The following is a 17,182-nucleotide window of genomic DNA, read 5'->3' as shown; positions in this document are numbered from 1 at the left end:
TTCTTTTTCTGATAGTCATAGATCTATTCATTTTGTAAAATTGATGTCACCTTATTACAGAATTTAATCATTTTCTGTTCTTCTATTAATTAACTTGACCTGTTTACTTATCAATATTTTATTGCATCAGATTTTTTTAACCAATAACTTATATTTGTTATTATAATTGAATATCGTGCATTATTGTTCTGATTAAAATATTTTTTCCATGGTAGGAAATAAAAATTGCTTATGATAAATCTGTGGACAAGACAAAGATTCTGATCTCATACAGCTTAAATTTATATATATAATTAGTGCCAGGAATATTCTATGAAGAAAATATAACAAAGGTTGAAAGAAAAATGTCGGGGGGGGGCCAAGATGGCTGAATAGAAACAGCTCTAGTCTGCAGCTCCAAGAAAAATGAACGCAAAAAAGGTGAGTGATTTCTGCATTTCAAACTGAGGTACCCAGTTCATCTCATTGGGACTGACTAGGCAGTTGGCGTGACCCCTGGAGAGCAAGGCAAAGCAGGATGGGGTGATGGTTCACTATGGAGCTGCATGGGGCAAAGGGACCTCCCTTCCCCAGGCAAGGGAGGCAGTGAGGGATTGTGCTAACTGCCGGGGTACACTGCTTTTCCCAGATTTTTTTCAATCTGGGAATGAGGAGGTGTCTCATGAGTCTAAACCACCAGGGCCTTGGGTCTCAAGCACAAAACTGGGCAGACCCAAAGCAGCTGCTCCCATCAGCAGTTGTTTGGGCAGGCACTGAGCTGCAGGAGTTTGTTTGTTCGTTTGTTTGTTTGAGAAGGAGTCTCGCTCTGTCGCCAGCCTGGAATGCAGTGGCGGGATCTCTGCTCACTTGCAACCTCCGACTCTCTGGTTCAAGTGATTCTCCTGCCTCAGCCTCCCGAGTAGCTGGGACTACAAGCGCACGTCATCACACCCAGCTAATTTTTGTATTTTTAGTATAGACGGGGTTTCACCATGTTGGCCAAGATGGTCTGGATTTCTTGACCTCATGATCCGCCTGCCTCAGCCTCCCAAAGTGCTGGGATTACAGGCGTGAGCCACCGCGCCCGGCTTGCAGGAGCTTTTGTATACTCTAGTGGCACCTGGAACTCCAGTGAGGCAGGAGAACCATCCACTCCTGTGGAAAGAGAGGTGAAGCCAGGAAGCCAAATGGACTCTTTCAGTGGGTCCCACTCCCATAGAACTCCGCAAGCTAAGACCCACTGGCTTGAAATCCCCACTGGCCAGCACAGCAGCCTGGAGTCGGCCTAAAACGACCTAATTCCCAAGGGTGGGGGCAAGCACCATTACTGAGGCTCTAGTCCATGGTTTTCTCCTGATAGTGCTAGGGAGACAGGGAGATTTGGACTGGGTGGTACTACCCACAGCACAGCACAGCAGCTGTAGTAGATTGCGGCCAGACTTCTTCTTTAGGTGGGACCGGGATCCATCCCTCCTCAAAGGGCAGGGCCTCCCTGCAGGAATTCCAGCAATTCCAGCCGGGGGTTTACAGACAGAACTCTAATCTCCTTGGGTCCGAACACTTGGGGGGAGGGGCGGCCACAGTCTCAGGTTCAGCGGATTTAATATTTCCTGCCTGCTAGCTTTGAAGAGTCCGGCTGATCCGAATGAAGGGGAGTTCCCCAGCACAGTACACCAGCTCCGCTAAAAGACAGTCGGCTTTCTTAAGTGAGTCCCTGACTCCGTGCCTCCTGATTGGGTGAGACCTCCCAACAGGGGTGGCCCGAAACCTTATACAAAAGAGTTCCAGCCAGCATCAGGTCAGTGCCCCTCTGGGACTAAGCTTCTGGAGGAAAGAGCAGGCAGTAATCTGCTGTTTTACAACCTCCACTGGTGATACCCAGGTGAACAGGGTCTGGAGTGGACCCCCAGCAAACTGCAGCAGACCTGCAGAAGAGGAGCCTGACTGTTAGAAGAAAAACAAACAGAAAGCAACAACACAACAACAACATTAACAAAAAAGACCCCACAAAACCCCATCCAAAGATCAACAGCCTCAAAGATCAAAGGTAGATAAATCCATGAAGATGAGGAAAAACCAACAAAAACGCGCTGAAAATTCCAAAAGCCGGAATGCCTCGTCTCCTCCAGTTGTTGCAACACCTCTCTAGCAAGGGCATAGAATGGGGCAGAGGCTGAAATGGAGAAATTGACAGAAGCAGGCTTCAGAAAGTGGGTAATAACAAACTTCACTGAGCCAAGGATTATGTTCTAATGTAATGCAAAACAAACAAACAAACAAACAAACAAAAAACTAAGAACCATGATGAAAGATTAGGGTAGCTGTAAACTAGAATAACCAGTTTAGAGAGGAACATAAATGACCTGATGGTGCTGAAAAACACAGCATGAGAACTTCATGGTGCAAACACAAGTATCAATAACTGAATCAACCACATGAAAGAGAGAATATCAGAGCTTGATGACTATCTTGCTGAATTAAGGCAGGCAGACTAAAGAAAAAGAATGAAAAGAAATGAACCAAACCTCTGAAAACTATGGGACTATGTAAAAAAGCTGAACCTATGACTGATTGGATTACCTGAAAGAGATGAGGAAAATGGAATCAAGTTGAAAAACACACTTCAAGATATCATCCAGGAGAACTTCCCCAACCTAGCAAGACAGGTCAATATTCAAATTCAGGAAGTCCAGAGAATTCCAATAAGATACTCTGTGAGAAGATCTACTCCAAGCCACATAATCATCAGATTTTCCAAGGTTGAAAAGAAGGAAAAAATGTTAAGGGCAGTCAGAGGGAAAGTCAGGCCACCTACAAAGGGAAGCCCATCAGACTAACAACAGACCTCTCAGCAGAAACCCTACAAGCCAGAAGAGATTGGGGGCCAATATTCTTAAAAAAAAAAAAAAAGAAGAATTTCTTACCCAGAATTTTATATCCAGCTAAAGCTTCATGAATGAAGGAGAGATAAAATCCTCTTCAGACAAGCAAATGCTGAGGGATTTTGTCACCACCAGGCCTGCCTTGCAAGAGCTCCTGAAGAAAGCATGAAAAGGAAAAACCTTTACCAGCCACTACAAAAACACACTGAAGTAGACAGACCAATGACACGATGAAGCAACTACATTAACAAGTCTAAAAAATGAACCACCCAGCATGAGGATGACAGTATCAAATTCACACATAACAATATTAACCTTAAATGTAAATGGGTTAAGTGCATCAATTAAAAGACACAAAATGGCAAGCTGGATAAAAAGGCAAGACCCATCAGTGTGCTGTATTCAAGAGATACATCTCACTTGCAAAGATACACATAGGCTCAAAATAAAGGGATGGAGAAAAATTTGCCAAGCAAATGAGAAGCCAAAAAAATCAGGGGTTGCAATCCTAGTTTCTGGCAAAGTAGACTTTAAATCAACAGAAGTCAAAAAAAGACAAAAAGGACATTACATAATGGTAAAGAGCTCAATTCAACAAGAAGAGATAACTATCCTAAATATATGTGCACCTAATAAAGGAACCTCCAGATTCATAAAACAAGTTCTTAAAGACCTACAAAGTGACTTACACCCCCAGAAAATAATAGTGGGAGACTTTAATACCTCACTGACATTAATAGACATATCATTGAGAAAGAAAATTAATGAAGATATTTAGGACTTGAACTCAGCTCTGGGCCAAGTGGATCTGATAGTTATCTATAGAAAGTTCCACCTCAAAACAACAGAATATGCATATTTCTTGGTACCACATGGCACTTACTGTAAAACTGATCACATAATTGGAAGGAAAACACTCCTCAGCAAATGCAAAAGAACTGAAATAATAACAGTCTCTGAGATACCAGTGCAATCAAATTAGAACTCAAGATTAAGAAACCCACTCAAAACCCCACAACTACATGAAAATTGGAAAACCTGCTCCTGAACGGCTTTTTGGTAAATAACAACATTAAGGCAGAAATCAAGAAGTTAATTGAAACCAATGAGAACAAAGAGACAACATATCAGAATCTCTGGGATGCAGCTAAAGCAATGTTACAAGACACATTTATAGCACTAAATCCCCACATCAAAAATCTGGAAGGATCTCCATTGACACCCTAACATCACAACTAAAAGAACTAAAGAACCAAGAGCAAACAAACCTCAGAGCTAGCAGAAGACAAGAAATAACCATGCACAGAGCAAAACCGAAGGAGATAGAGACAAAAAGAAAAAAAAAACCTCTTCAAAAAAATCAAGGAATCCAGGAGCTGTTTTATAAATAAATGTAATAGTATAGATAGGCCATTGGCTAGACTAATAAAGAAGAAAAGAGAGAAGATTTAAATAAACATAGTCAGAAATGATAAGGGGGATAACACCACAGACCCCACAGAAATACAAACAACCATGAGAGAATACTATAAACACCTCTCTGCAAATAGCCTAGAAAATCTAGAAGAAATTGATAAATTCTTGGATACATACACCCTCCCAAAACTGAACCAGGAAAAAGTCAAATCTCTGACTAGACCAATAAGAAGTTCTGAAGTTGAGGCAGTAATAAATAGCCTACCAACCAAAAAAAAGCTCAGGTCTAGATGGATTTACAGCTGAATTCTATAACAAAGAGGAGCTGTTACTATTTCTTCTGAAACTGTTCCAAACAATTGAAAAGGGGGGAAGGGGGGACTCCTCCCTAACACATTTTATGGGGCCAGCATCACCCTGATACCAAAACCTGGCAGAGACACAACAACAACAAAAAAAGAAAACTTCAGGCAATATCCCTGATGAACATCGACGCAAAAATTCACAGTAAAATACTGGCAAATGGAATCCAGCAGCACATCAAAAAGCTTGTCCACCACAATAAAGTAGGCTTTATCTCTGGGATGCAAGGCTGGTTCAACATACACAAATCAATAAATCTAATTCATCACATAAACAGAACTAAAGACAAAAACGACATGATTATCTCAATAGAAGCAGAAAAAAAGCCTTCAATAAAATTCAACATTCCTTCATATTAAAAGCTCTCAGTAAACTAGGTGTTGAAGGAACATACCTCAAATTAATAAGAGCCATTTATGAAAAACCCACAGCCAATATCATACTGAATGGGCAAAACCTGGAAACATTCCTTTTGAAAATTAACATAAGACAAGGATGCCCTCTTTCACCACTGTTATTCAACATAGTATTGGAAGTTATGGCCAGTGCAATCAAGCCAAAAAAAAAAAAAAAAAAAAGAAAGAAATGGTATTCAAATAGGAAGAGAGGAAGTCAAACTCTCTCTGTTTGCGGATGACATGTTAATATATCTAGAAAAGACTTTTGATTCAGTCCAAAAGCTTCTTAAGCTGATAAGCAACTTCAGCAAAGTCTCAGGTTACAAAATTAATATACAGAAATCACAAGCATTCCTATACACCAATAACAGACAAGCCAAGAGCCAAATCATGATTGAATTCCCTTTTGCAATTACCACAAAGAAAATAAAATGCCTGGAAATACAGCTAACAATGGAAGTGAAAGACCTCTTCAAGGAGAACTACAAATCACTGCTCAAAGAAATTAGAGAGGACACAAGCAGATTAAAAAAAAATTCCATACTCATGGATAGGAAGGATCAATATTGTGAAAATGGCATACTTTCCAAAGCAATTTATAGATTCAATGCCATTCCCATTAAATTACCATTGTTGTTCGTCACAGAAAGAAAAAAAAAAGCATTTTAAAATTCATATGAAAGCCAAAAAGAGCTCGTTTAGCTACGACAATCCTAAACAAAAAGAACAAAACTGGAGGCATCTGTTATGCAACTTCAAACTATACTACAAGGCTGCAGTAGCCAAAATAGCATGGTACTGCTACCAAAGCAGACACATAGACCAATAAAACAAAATAGAAAATTCAGAAATAAAACCACATATCTACAACCATCTGATCTTCAACAAACCTGACAAAAGCAATTAATGAGGAAAGGATTCCCCATTTAATAAATGGTGCTGGGAGAACTGTTTAGCCATATGCAGAAAATTGAAACTGGACCCTTTCCTTACACCTTATACAAAAATTAACCCAAGATGGATTAAAGACTTAAATGTAAAATCCCAAACTATAAAAACCCTAGAAGAAAATCTAGGCAATGGCATTCAGGGCATAGGCATGGGCAAAGAATTTATGATGAAATAGCCAAAAGCAATTGCAACAAAATCAGAAATTGACAAATGGGATCTAATTAAACTGAAGAGCTGCATGGCAAATGTAACTATCATCAGATCCAACAGACAACATATAGAATGGGAGAACATTTTTGCAATTTATCTATCTGACAAAGGTCTCATATCCGGAATCTACATGGAACTTAAGAAAATTTAAAAGAAAAATAAAAACAAACAATCCCATTAAAAAGTGGGCAAAATATATGAACAGACACTTCTCAGAAAAGACAAACATGTGGCCAACAAACATATGAAGAAAGCTCAACATCACTGATGTTGAAATGCAAATCAAAACCACAATGAGATACCATCTCATGCCAGTCAGAATGGCAATTATTACAACTCAAGAAAAAAACAGATGCTGGTGAGGTTGAGGAGAAATAGGAACGCCTTTACACTGTTGGTGGGAATGTAAATTAGTTCAACCACTGTGAAAGACAGTGTGGTGATTCCTCAAAGATTTAAAACTGGAAATACATTTGACATAGAAATCCCATTACTGGGTATAAACCCAAAGGAATATAAATCATTCTATTATAAAGATATGTGCACATGAATGTTCATTGCAGCACTATTCACAATAGCAAAGACATGGAATCAACCAAAATGCACACCAATGATAGACTGGATAAAGAAAATTTAGTACATATACAGCATGGAATACTATGCAGCCATACAAAGGAAAGAGATCATGTCCTTTGCAGGAACATGGATGAAACTGGAAGCCATTATCCTCAGCAAACTATTGCAGGAACGGAAAACCAAACACTGCATGTTCTCACTTATAAGTGGGAGCTGAACAATGAGAACACATGGACACAGCAGGGGGAACAGCACACATTGGGGTGTGTCTGGGGAACCCAGGGGAGGGAGAACATTAGGGACAAGTGTTAATGCATTCTGGGCTTAATACCTAGGTAATGGATTGATAGGTGCAGCAAACCCCCATGGCACACATTTTCCTATGCAACAAACCTCCTGATATGGTTTGGCTGTGTCCCCACCCAAATCTCAACTTGAATTGTATCTTGCAGAATTCCCACATGTTGTGGGAGGGACCCAGGGGGAGGTAATTGAAACATGAGGGCCAGTCTTTCCCATGCTATTCTTGTGGTAGTGAATAAGTCTCACGAGATCTGATGGGTTTCTCAGGGGTTTCCACTTTTGCTTCTTCCTCATTTTTCTCTTGCCACTGCCATATAAGAAGTACCTTTCACTTCCCACCATGTTTCAGACACCTCTCCAGCCATGTGGAACTGTAAGACCAATTAAACCTCTTTTTGTCTCAGTTTTTAATATGTCTTTATCAGTAGTGTGGAAACACACTATAACAGTAAACTGGTACCAGTATAGTGAGGTGATGTGAAAAGATACCCAAAAATGTGGAAACGACTTTGGAACTGGGTAATAGGCAGAGGTTGGAACAGTTTGGAGGGCTCAGAAGACAGGAAAATGTGGGAAAGTTTGGAACGTCCTAGAGACTTGTTGAATGGCTTTGACAAAAATCCTGTTAGTGATATAAACAATAAGGCTGGGGTGGTCTCAGATGGAGATGAGCAACTTGTTGGGAACTGGAGCAAAGGTGACTCTTGTTATTTTTTTAGCAAAGAGACTGGTGGCATTTTGCCTCTGCCCTAGAGATTTGTGGAACTTTGAAGTGGAGGGAGATGGTTTAGGGCAGCTGGCCGAATAAATTCCTAAGGAGCAAAGCATTCAAAACTGACTTGGGTGCTGTTAAAAACATTTCATTTTAAAAGGCAAACAGAGCATAAAAGTTCATAAAATTTGCAGCCTGAAAATGCAGCAGAAAAGGAAAACCAATTTTTTGTGGAGAAATTCAAGCTTGCTGCAGAAATTTGCATAAGTAGCAAGCAGCCAGCTGTTAATCCCCAAGACCATGGGGAAAATGTCTCCAGGCCATGTTAGAGACCTTCATGGCAGCCCCTCCTCTCATAGGCCTGGAGGCCCAGTAGGAAAAAGTGGTTTTGTAGGCCAGTCCTAGGGTCCCCATGCTGTATGCAGCCTAGGACTTGGTGCCTTCTGTTCCAGCCACTCCAGCTGTGGCTGAAAGGGGCCAACATTGAGCTTGGGCTGTGGCTTCAGAGGGTGGAAGCCCCAAGCCTTGGCAGCTTCCACATGGTGTTGAGCCTGTAGGTATAGAGAAGTCAAAAATTGAGGTTTGGGAACCACCAACTAGACTTCAGAAAATGTATGGAAATGCCAGGATGCCCAGGCAAAAGTTTGCTGCAGGGGTGGTGCCCTCATGGAGGACCTCTGCTAGGCCAGTGTGGAAGGGAAATGTGGGGTTTGAGCCCCCACACAAAGTCCCTACTGTGGTACTGCTTAGTGGAACTGTGAAAGAGGGCCACTGTCCTCCAGACCCCAGAATGGTAAATCCACTGGCAGCTTGCACCATGCACCTGGAAAAGCTGCAGACACTAAACAGCATCCCATGAAAGCAGCCAAGAGGGAAGCTGTACCCTACAAAGCCATAGGGGCAGAGCTGCCCAAGACCAGGGGAACCCACCTTTTGCATCAGTGTGATCTGGACATGAGATCATTCTGGATCTTTACAATTTGACTGCACTGCTGAATTTTGGACTTGTGTGGGCCCTGCAACCCCTTTGTTTTGGTCAATTTCTCCTATTTGGAATGGGTGTATTTACCCAATACCTGTACTCCCATTGTATCTAGGAAGTAAATAGCTTGTTTTTGATTTTACAGGCTCATAGATGGAAGGGACTTGCCTTGTCTCAGATGAGACTTTAGACTGTGGACTTTTGGGTTAATACTGAAATGAGTTAAGACTTTAGGGGACTGTTGGGAAGGCGTGATTTGTTTTGAAATGTGAGGACATGAGACTTGGAGGGGCCAGGGGTAGAATTATACGGTTTGGCTGTGTCCCCATCCAAATCTCAACTTGAATTGTATCTCCCAGAATTCCCACCTGTTGAGGGAGGGACCCAGAGGGAGGTAATTGAATCATGGGGGCTGGTCTTTCCCGTGCCATTATTGTGATAGTGAATAAGTCTCACAAGATCTAAAGGGTTTATCGGGGTTTCCGCTTTTGCTTCTTTCTCATTTTTCTCTTGCCACCACCATTTAAGAAGTGCATTTTACCTCCCACCATGAATCTGAGGCCTCTCCAGCCATGTGGAACTATAAATACAATTAAACTTCTTTTTGTTCCCAGTTTTGGATATGTCTTTATCAACAGTGTGAAAACGAACAAATACACCTCCATATCCCGCACATGTACCCCAAAACTAAAAAAAAAATTTAAAAATAAAACACAAATGTGGTGAGTATTCATGTGTATGACTAGGTTAACTCATTCTGATAGTGTGAGGAATTAGTGAAAAACTGAATGAAATAAGAATGAGAGCCATGCGATATCTGAGAAAAAATGAAGAGATATATATAAAGACATATATATACATATAAAGACATATATATATATAAAGATATATAAAACAGCTCAAGGTAAAACTGAATATACATTAGGAGAGCAGCAGAATAGCAGACCTGCATCCCTGAGGGTGGCGTTTGTAATCAAATCTAATGTAAGAGGGAGGAGGTCTACTCCAGAAAGATGTTAAATTTTGGCTGAAAGATCTCTATTTTGACAACAAAGATACATTTTGTGACCTTGACAAAAGTTATCTCCTTGGGATTTTAAGTTAATTTTAACTTGCAGTCTGTTTTTTAATTCATTAGTTAATTTATTTATTATGTATTTATTTATTTTCCTTAGTGAATCCTGTGTCCCTTTTGTTGATATGTGTGTATTTTCTTTAGCAAAGCTTGGACAATTAAGCCTGTGGTTGAAACACATTTTTATTAAATTCATCACTGGCTCTTAATTCATATATGTTTATCCAAAATTTAATTTCAAAATATTGAAAGTATTAGTAGGGATTTAAGTTTTATTACTCTTCATCAAACTGGATTTCACACTTGCCAGTTAAAAATTGTGTGCATATATCTAGCTGTATTTCAGATTCCTTAAGTTTTTCAAAACAAGTGGAAAGTTGAAAATGGCCAATGATGGGGCAATGAACATTATCTGCTACAAACAGTTCCTCATTTGCCACTCCACAATATTAAAAAAAGAAGGAGATACCTTTCCATTGTCCAGTGTTCAGGATTTGGTTGACTCTAAAACTTCGATACCTGGGCTCTCAGGTTGTGCTGCATACTTGTAGTCAAAGTCTGCAGAGATGGGTGTCTTCTCTAGTTATCTATGAAACTTTGTTTAAATTTTACCATCTATAGCAGATTTTACTTCTTATAATTTTTACACTTGTTACTGTCTTTTCATTTAGGGCTAAATTTTCTGCACTGATTTTCTTTTTTAAAAATTTAATTTAAAAAATGGACATTAGGGTAAGGAGCAGACATACAGCTTTAATGTTTTGTCTTTATATGGATATTTTTCTTCAGTTCATACCATACTATGAAAATATTGGTATTATAATGTCTGAATTTTGTATTCCAACACAATTAGCTTTGGCTCAATTCATATATTATATGCTAATATTTTTTCACTGTTGACATTGGCTAATCATTAATCAACACACGAAACTGTATAATGGTCAAATATGGATAAGTGAGGAGAACACTTCAATTAGTGTCATTTGCTTGAACATGTCAAAAGTGAATTTCCTTTTACTGCCAAAAGAACATCATGCCACTTATCTTTACTCAGACATTTATTCAGACTGTTTATCCACCGTATTTGTTACTACAATGATTCATTCTCAATATAAAATGACTATTACAAAAGGGAAGAAAATTTTACTTTGGGCATTTGTTTTGACACTGTTCCAGAGAGAATGAGCCCATATAGTCAGCTGCAAAGACTTCATAGAATTTGACTTATATTTCTCAATATAATGAGAATATAAGAACATTTATCTTATTTCTGCCTTTGAATCTGCCTGATATGGTTTGGCTGTGTCCCCACCCAAATCTCATCTTGAATTGTAACTCCCATAATTCCCATGTGTTGTGGGAGGGACCTGGTGGGAGGTAACTGAATTATGGGGGTGATTTCCCCTATACTGCTCTCATGGTAGTGAATAAGTCTCATGAGATCTGATGTTTTTATAAGGAGTGTCCCCTTCTGCTTAGCTCGCATTCTCTCTTGCCTGCCACCATGTAAGATGTGCCTTTCACCTTCCACCATGATTGTGAGGCCTCCCCAGGCACGTAGAACTGTAAGTCCATGAAACCTCTTTTTCATTATACATACCCAGTCTCAGGTATGTCTTTGTTATCAGTGTGAAAATGAACTAATACACTGCCTAAATAAAATATTAATTATTTGAATGTAGCATTTTTTCCTCTTTTACCTTACTCAATACTATTATCTTTTGCTTTAGATAGATGTAAACACTAATGAGAGAGAAAATTAAAATTAACTTCCAGCACTCATATCTGAAATGATTGATCAATCTAGACTTAAGCTCTAATAATTCTAAGTAGGTACTCTTAAGAATTTTCACTGATTTTAAAGTGTAAACAGTATGATTGTTGTCTTTACATAATTATTATCAACTTTATACTTCTCTAAACTTCTTTATTATCTTACTAAAGTTAATTAGGTAACAAACATAAATTTACAATATTATATATCCTATTGTTGTGCTGCCAATACAAATATAAACATGGCCTACTATCTGAGTTCACTGAGCTCTTCTTATAGTGAAAGAGACAAGATAAATAGAAAATGTCAGTATAATTCCTTGTGTGAAATAATAAATGTGTTCATGGCTTCTTCAGAATGTTTTCAGTATAGTATTACTTATTATTGTATTTTTAAAGGAGCATTAAAATTTCAATGAATGTACAATAACCAACGTTTTAATTTAGTTTATAAAATTACATCAAATACCAATTTTTTGATTCTCTTTTATTCTGCTTTAAAGATCCCCAAATTGATAATCAGAAGGCTGCTTTGAAATACTTATTCAAAAAATGTGCCTTAATTGTCATAGCTCACTTAGGCAGATGAGCCAAAGCATAAATATTACAATTGCTACTTATTTAAAGGAAAAGGACAAAACTCAAAGGTTTAAGACTAATTTATGCTACAGGCAGCACATCCTGAATATAAAGCAAAAGAATGTTGCTGAACTCGCTGAACTGTTGTCAATCACTTGTCTCAGTCTTAGTTTTAATACTTGTATTCACATAATTTCCTAAGGAATAAAAAAGCTTTCTGTGCTCTATTTATAAGAGAAAGAAATAGCTTGTATTCCCCCAGGCTGACAATGATATTTTGAATTAAATATCCTGTTTATCGAAGTTATCAAATTAAAATCATGTAAACGCTTCAATTTAATTTATTTTATATTGTTGTGTGAAAATACATTCGAAAAATTTAAACCATTAATAAGAAATCTCTAATGTTATGTTTCAATGATATATACAAATTTAGAATTATCATGTTTCTAGTTTTTAATAAGTTGGATTAACTTTCTCCTGCTTCTCATCACATGCATGGTTGGAGAAAAAAAAGGGGGGCTGCAAATAAAAAATGATTCCATAATTTCACCATTGTGAAGTAGCCATATTTTTATATATTGGCAAATTTTCTTTGTTAATCTCTTTATTTTCTCTTTCCCTGCTTACCCCCAGGCTGTCTCAGCTTCCCTTCAGTGTGTCCCCCTATCTTCTAAGAGGTCTATGGGGCACTGACTAATATGTGCTTATAAGCAGGATATTTGAGGCCTTGTGCTTTAATCTCCTATTCATGAGCTTGCTTTAATAGTTTTGTGATCACCATGCCACCAGAACCCAGATCTGCTCGATTACTACTCCCCACTACTGCCACTGCAGTCGTTTTCCAGTTAATTCTGAAACGATGAGGAAAAGATTGCAACATCTCAAGTTGGTATTAAGAAATGTTTGAGAACAATTAAGGCAAATAATATATGGGTGTTTCAATTGCCAGCAGTTTAAAGGCCCTTTGTGGAGCCATCTCTTTGATGGCTGGCCACTCCAGTTTGGTCAGGAGAAACTAATGTTCTTGCCCCATTCCCCTCCCTGTCAGCAGTCCAGCCAGAACTTGAGCAACAGCTTGGGGCAAATTTATTTTAGTACTTTAGTACTTCAGTTTTAGTACTTTAATACTTAAGTTTTAATAGAAATGTAATCTTTTTAAAAATGCTTTATTTAGGTGTGATGACCTACAAAAAGCTTTAGATATTTAATGTATACAACTTGATGTGTTTGGGAATAAGTATATATTTGTTTCTTGTAGTAAAAATTTCTTAAAACCCACAAGTTTATGGTCTGTCCACATATGACCCCAGTAACCATTACATCATAATCTGAACTTGTTAAAAAGTTAAATTATTCAGTTTTACATAAAAGTATGTATGAATAACATCATGTTGGGCTGTGAAAATCTGAATTGAATATTCTTTTAAACTATTTTCATTAAATATGTGATTTAATTTTTTGTTGTTTTCCCTACCTTTGTCTTTATATACATTTATATGGTCTTATGCGATTTGCACTTAAAAATGTATTTTAAAATGGTTATTTAACATTCATTTCTGTTAAAATGATTGTTTAAATGGCAAAATACATGTTGGATTATTTCTTAAGTCTTTTACCAGTCTCCAATACCTTTAATAATCTATAGTAATATTAAACAATAGGATTAAAATGGTGACATATTTTAATGGTTCCTATTAGCTCTTCAAAAATGTCTGTAAGAAAAAAATATACTTTCCTTAGCCATAATTGGCAGTGGCAAGTCAATTTTGTAAAGTACCTTACCATGTTTACAAAATTTTGATAAATGCATAAGTAAAATGTTATGACATTTAATTGATTTTAGCATTAACAAATATAATTATATTTATGTATTGTTTGGACTATTATATGCCTATGCGTGAATAATATATTTATAAACTTTATCTTTATCATAGGGTTATTTATATTTTAAATGATTTTTATAGATGATTAAATACAGGTACTAATATTTATAAAGACTGTATTTTGCTATTTGATTTATTGGTTTTATTTATGTAATTACTAATGTATACATATTACAATGTTTTTTTATCCAAGCTTATGGGGTTTTTTAGCTTTTGTTTTTAAAAAGATTGTATTAGTTATCTATGCCTGCGTAACAAATCATCTCAAAATTTAATATCTTATTAACAGTAACATTTATTATCTAACATTTTCCATGTTTGAGGACACGGATGTCTTTTCCCGGGCCCTGTGACTCTGGATTTCATGAAGCTACAGTTAAGGTGTCAGCCAGGACTGCAGTCATCTGAAAGCTCAACTGGGAGATTATCTTCCAAGATCATTCAAAGACTTAGCGGTTCCTCACATGTTGCTGGACACAGGACTCAGTTCCCTCACAGGCTGGAGTCTTCTCCACAGGAGAGCTCATGAATTGTCATCTGTTGTCCACCAGAGGGGGCAAGTAAGAGAGCAAGCGAGGGTGAGAGGTAGCCAGTAATATGGAAGTCACAGGTCTTTGGTAACTAATGATATCCCATTAATTTGTTATATTCTGTTGCTTACAAGCAAGTTACAAAATATAGCACACACTCAAGGGATAGATAGATATAGATGTAGAAATACATATAAAAAATTATAAGCTTGGAGATACACACACACATACACGCTCACACATTATACTAGAAAACAAAAATCACTAGGAGCTATGTTAGAGTTAGAGGCTACCTCTTGGACCTTTCACAATCTTATAAGAATTTTGTGTGTGTGTGTGTGTGTCTGTGTGTGTATGTATGTGTGTATAACATTCTTTCTTAGACTTTTGGTTTTTCAATAGATTTTTAAATTTAATTTGTTGTATGTTTTTGTTAAGACATTTTAGTGTAAATATAAAATCTATTTGGATGATGAAATCATAGTAGACATACCATACATATACTCAAATATAGCAAATAATTGAATAAAGTTTCCATAAACACTGTCAACAAAATAAACACTTTTCCTGTTAAATTGATTCATGTTTACTATGTATTTCTTTTTCTTCTTTTTTAATGTTGCATATTCCAATTCTGGGGATTTATTTTTAAATGTTAAAATGGAAAGTAGAATTATCTAACTCTGAGCAGAGGAATATTAAATTATGGGCTATGCTACACCGAAATCTTTCAGTGTTAATTTACCAATGCTCTGCAATAATACCTTATCATGGTTTTATAACTGTTAGGGATGAAGTTATTCAAATTAAATAAAAGCCTGGAAAGAAGAATTATGTTTTTCTAACTATGCATAAATGTAAAAGATAACATTTAAAATAATTAAAATAAATAAGACTGATTATTAAAGGCAGTCATAGCCTTGTTATACATGTGATACTCTAAAGAAAATATGCTGCTATTCTGAACTTTTAAAATGTACTTGAGTGAAGTATATACATGTAAAAGTAATTTTAAATAAAGGTCCTTCTTAACCTTCTTTATATTGACACAGACAAACAATATCTACTCTTAATTACCCATAAAAAGAAGGCTTTTTTAAAAACTACAAAGTTGAACTATTTTCTTCCTTCAATTTTAGAGACAATCATGTTGTAAGAATATGTGTAATTTTTTTTTTGGAGACAGTCTCACTCTGTTGCCCAGACTGGAGTGCAGTGGCAGGATCTCGGCTAACTGCAGCCTCTGCCTCCTGGGTTCAAGTGATTCTCGCGTCTCAGCCTCCCAGGTAGCTGAGATTATAGGCATGTGCCACCATGCCGGGATAATTTTTTGTATTTATTGTAGAGACAGAGTTTCGCCATGTTGGCCAGGCTGATCTCAAACTCTTGGCTTCAAGTGATCCACCCGCCTGGGCCTCCCAAAGTGCTGGTATTACAGGCGTGAGCCACCATGCCCGGCCTGTTTTTATCATTTTTTTATTTCAAGTATTTGGCTTAAGCCATCAATATTGGATAGTATTTTCTATTCCTAAAATTATACTCCATTGAATAAACTCCAGGTGTATTATTTATGATGCTTATCTGTAACACTATAAAATTACTATGTCTATCTAGGGTGTTTAGTATATACATCTTTGAAAAAACATTAAACAAACAAAAACAAAAAATAGACTCATCACACTAGGCTATTTATTGAGTTGACCTCTTAAAATATCCTTCTGTCCATTTAAACCTTTCAGTATTTTGTAGAATTTCTGGATACTTTTTAACTAAACAAAATTTTCAAAAAAATTCAAATTTCTTAAATTTACATTTCAACCTTTCACTCTAAATTTATTCTGGCCTCTACTATGCCACAATAATTTAAACATGGAAAATATTCTGGTGCCCTCCCTGCTTACAATTTATGAATAACATGTCAAACTACTCACTAGCTTGCATGACCACAAGATTTTCTATAATACTTATAATTCCTTATTTTTCCCAAGACATAATAAGTGGCCTCTCCTCCATGTTCTTGTGGTTACTAATTTACCCCTTCATCTAATTAGCCACACATTCGTTTATTCATGAATTACTCAATAGTGTGGTATGCACTAGGGGTGCAATGTTGAGTGAAAGCAGAACTTACCATAATTAATTGGATAACTTATTCACACATAATGTTTACAACTCTTATTCTCAAAAAGTTTGTTTTAAACCCCGAAGAAAACTCATCTATCTACCACAATTGGCATAAAGCCTTGCATCTAAATTTTGAATAAAATAAACCTGAATTGTATAATCATGCAAGAGTCACTCCATATGATTCCATTTCAGATTATTATTTTATCTTTGTGACACTATCACAGAAAATATTTTCATGTCTGTCATTCCTGTTGATTCTCCTGTGTGAAGAAATTATTTCTCTTTTATTCAGCACTGTATTTTTTGTATAATAGTTGTTGGGCTTAAAATTTAGTAATTTTTTACTAAAACTTTCTACACATCCAAAATTTCTGTTTTAAGAGATACCCAGGCAAGTTTCAGGTCACTGAATAATAAGTATCAATGTGCCAAGCAAATGA

The sequence above is a fragment of the Gorilla gorilla genome, chromosome 1 (assembly GCF_029281585.2).
Source record: "Gorilla gorilla gorilla isolate KB3781 chromosome 1, NHGRI_mGorGor1-v2.1_pri, whole genome shotgun sequence".
NCBI lineage: Eukaryota > Metazoa > Chordata > Mammalia > Primates > Hominidae > Gorilla > Gorilla gorilla.
This window is presented reverse-complemented; position numbering follows the sequence as displayed.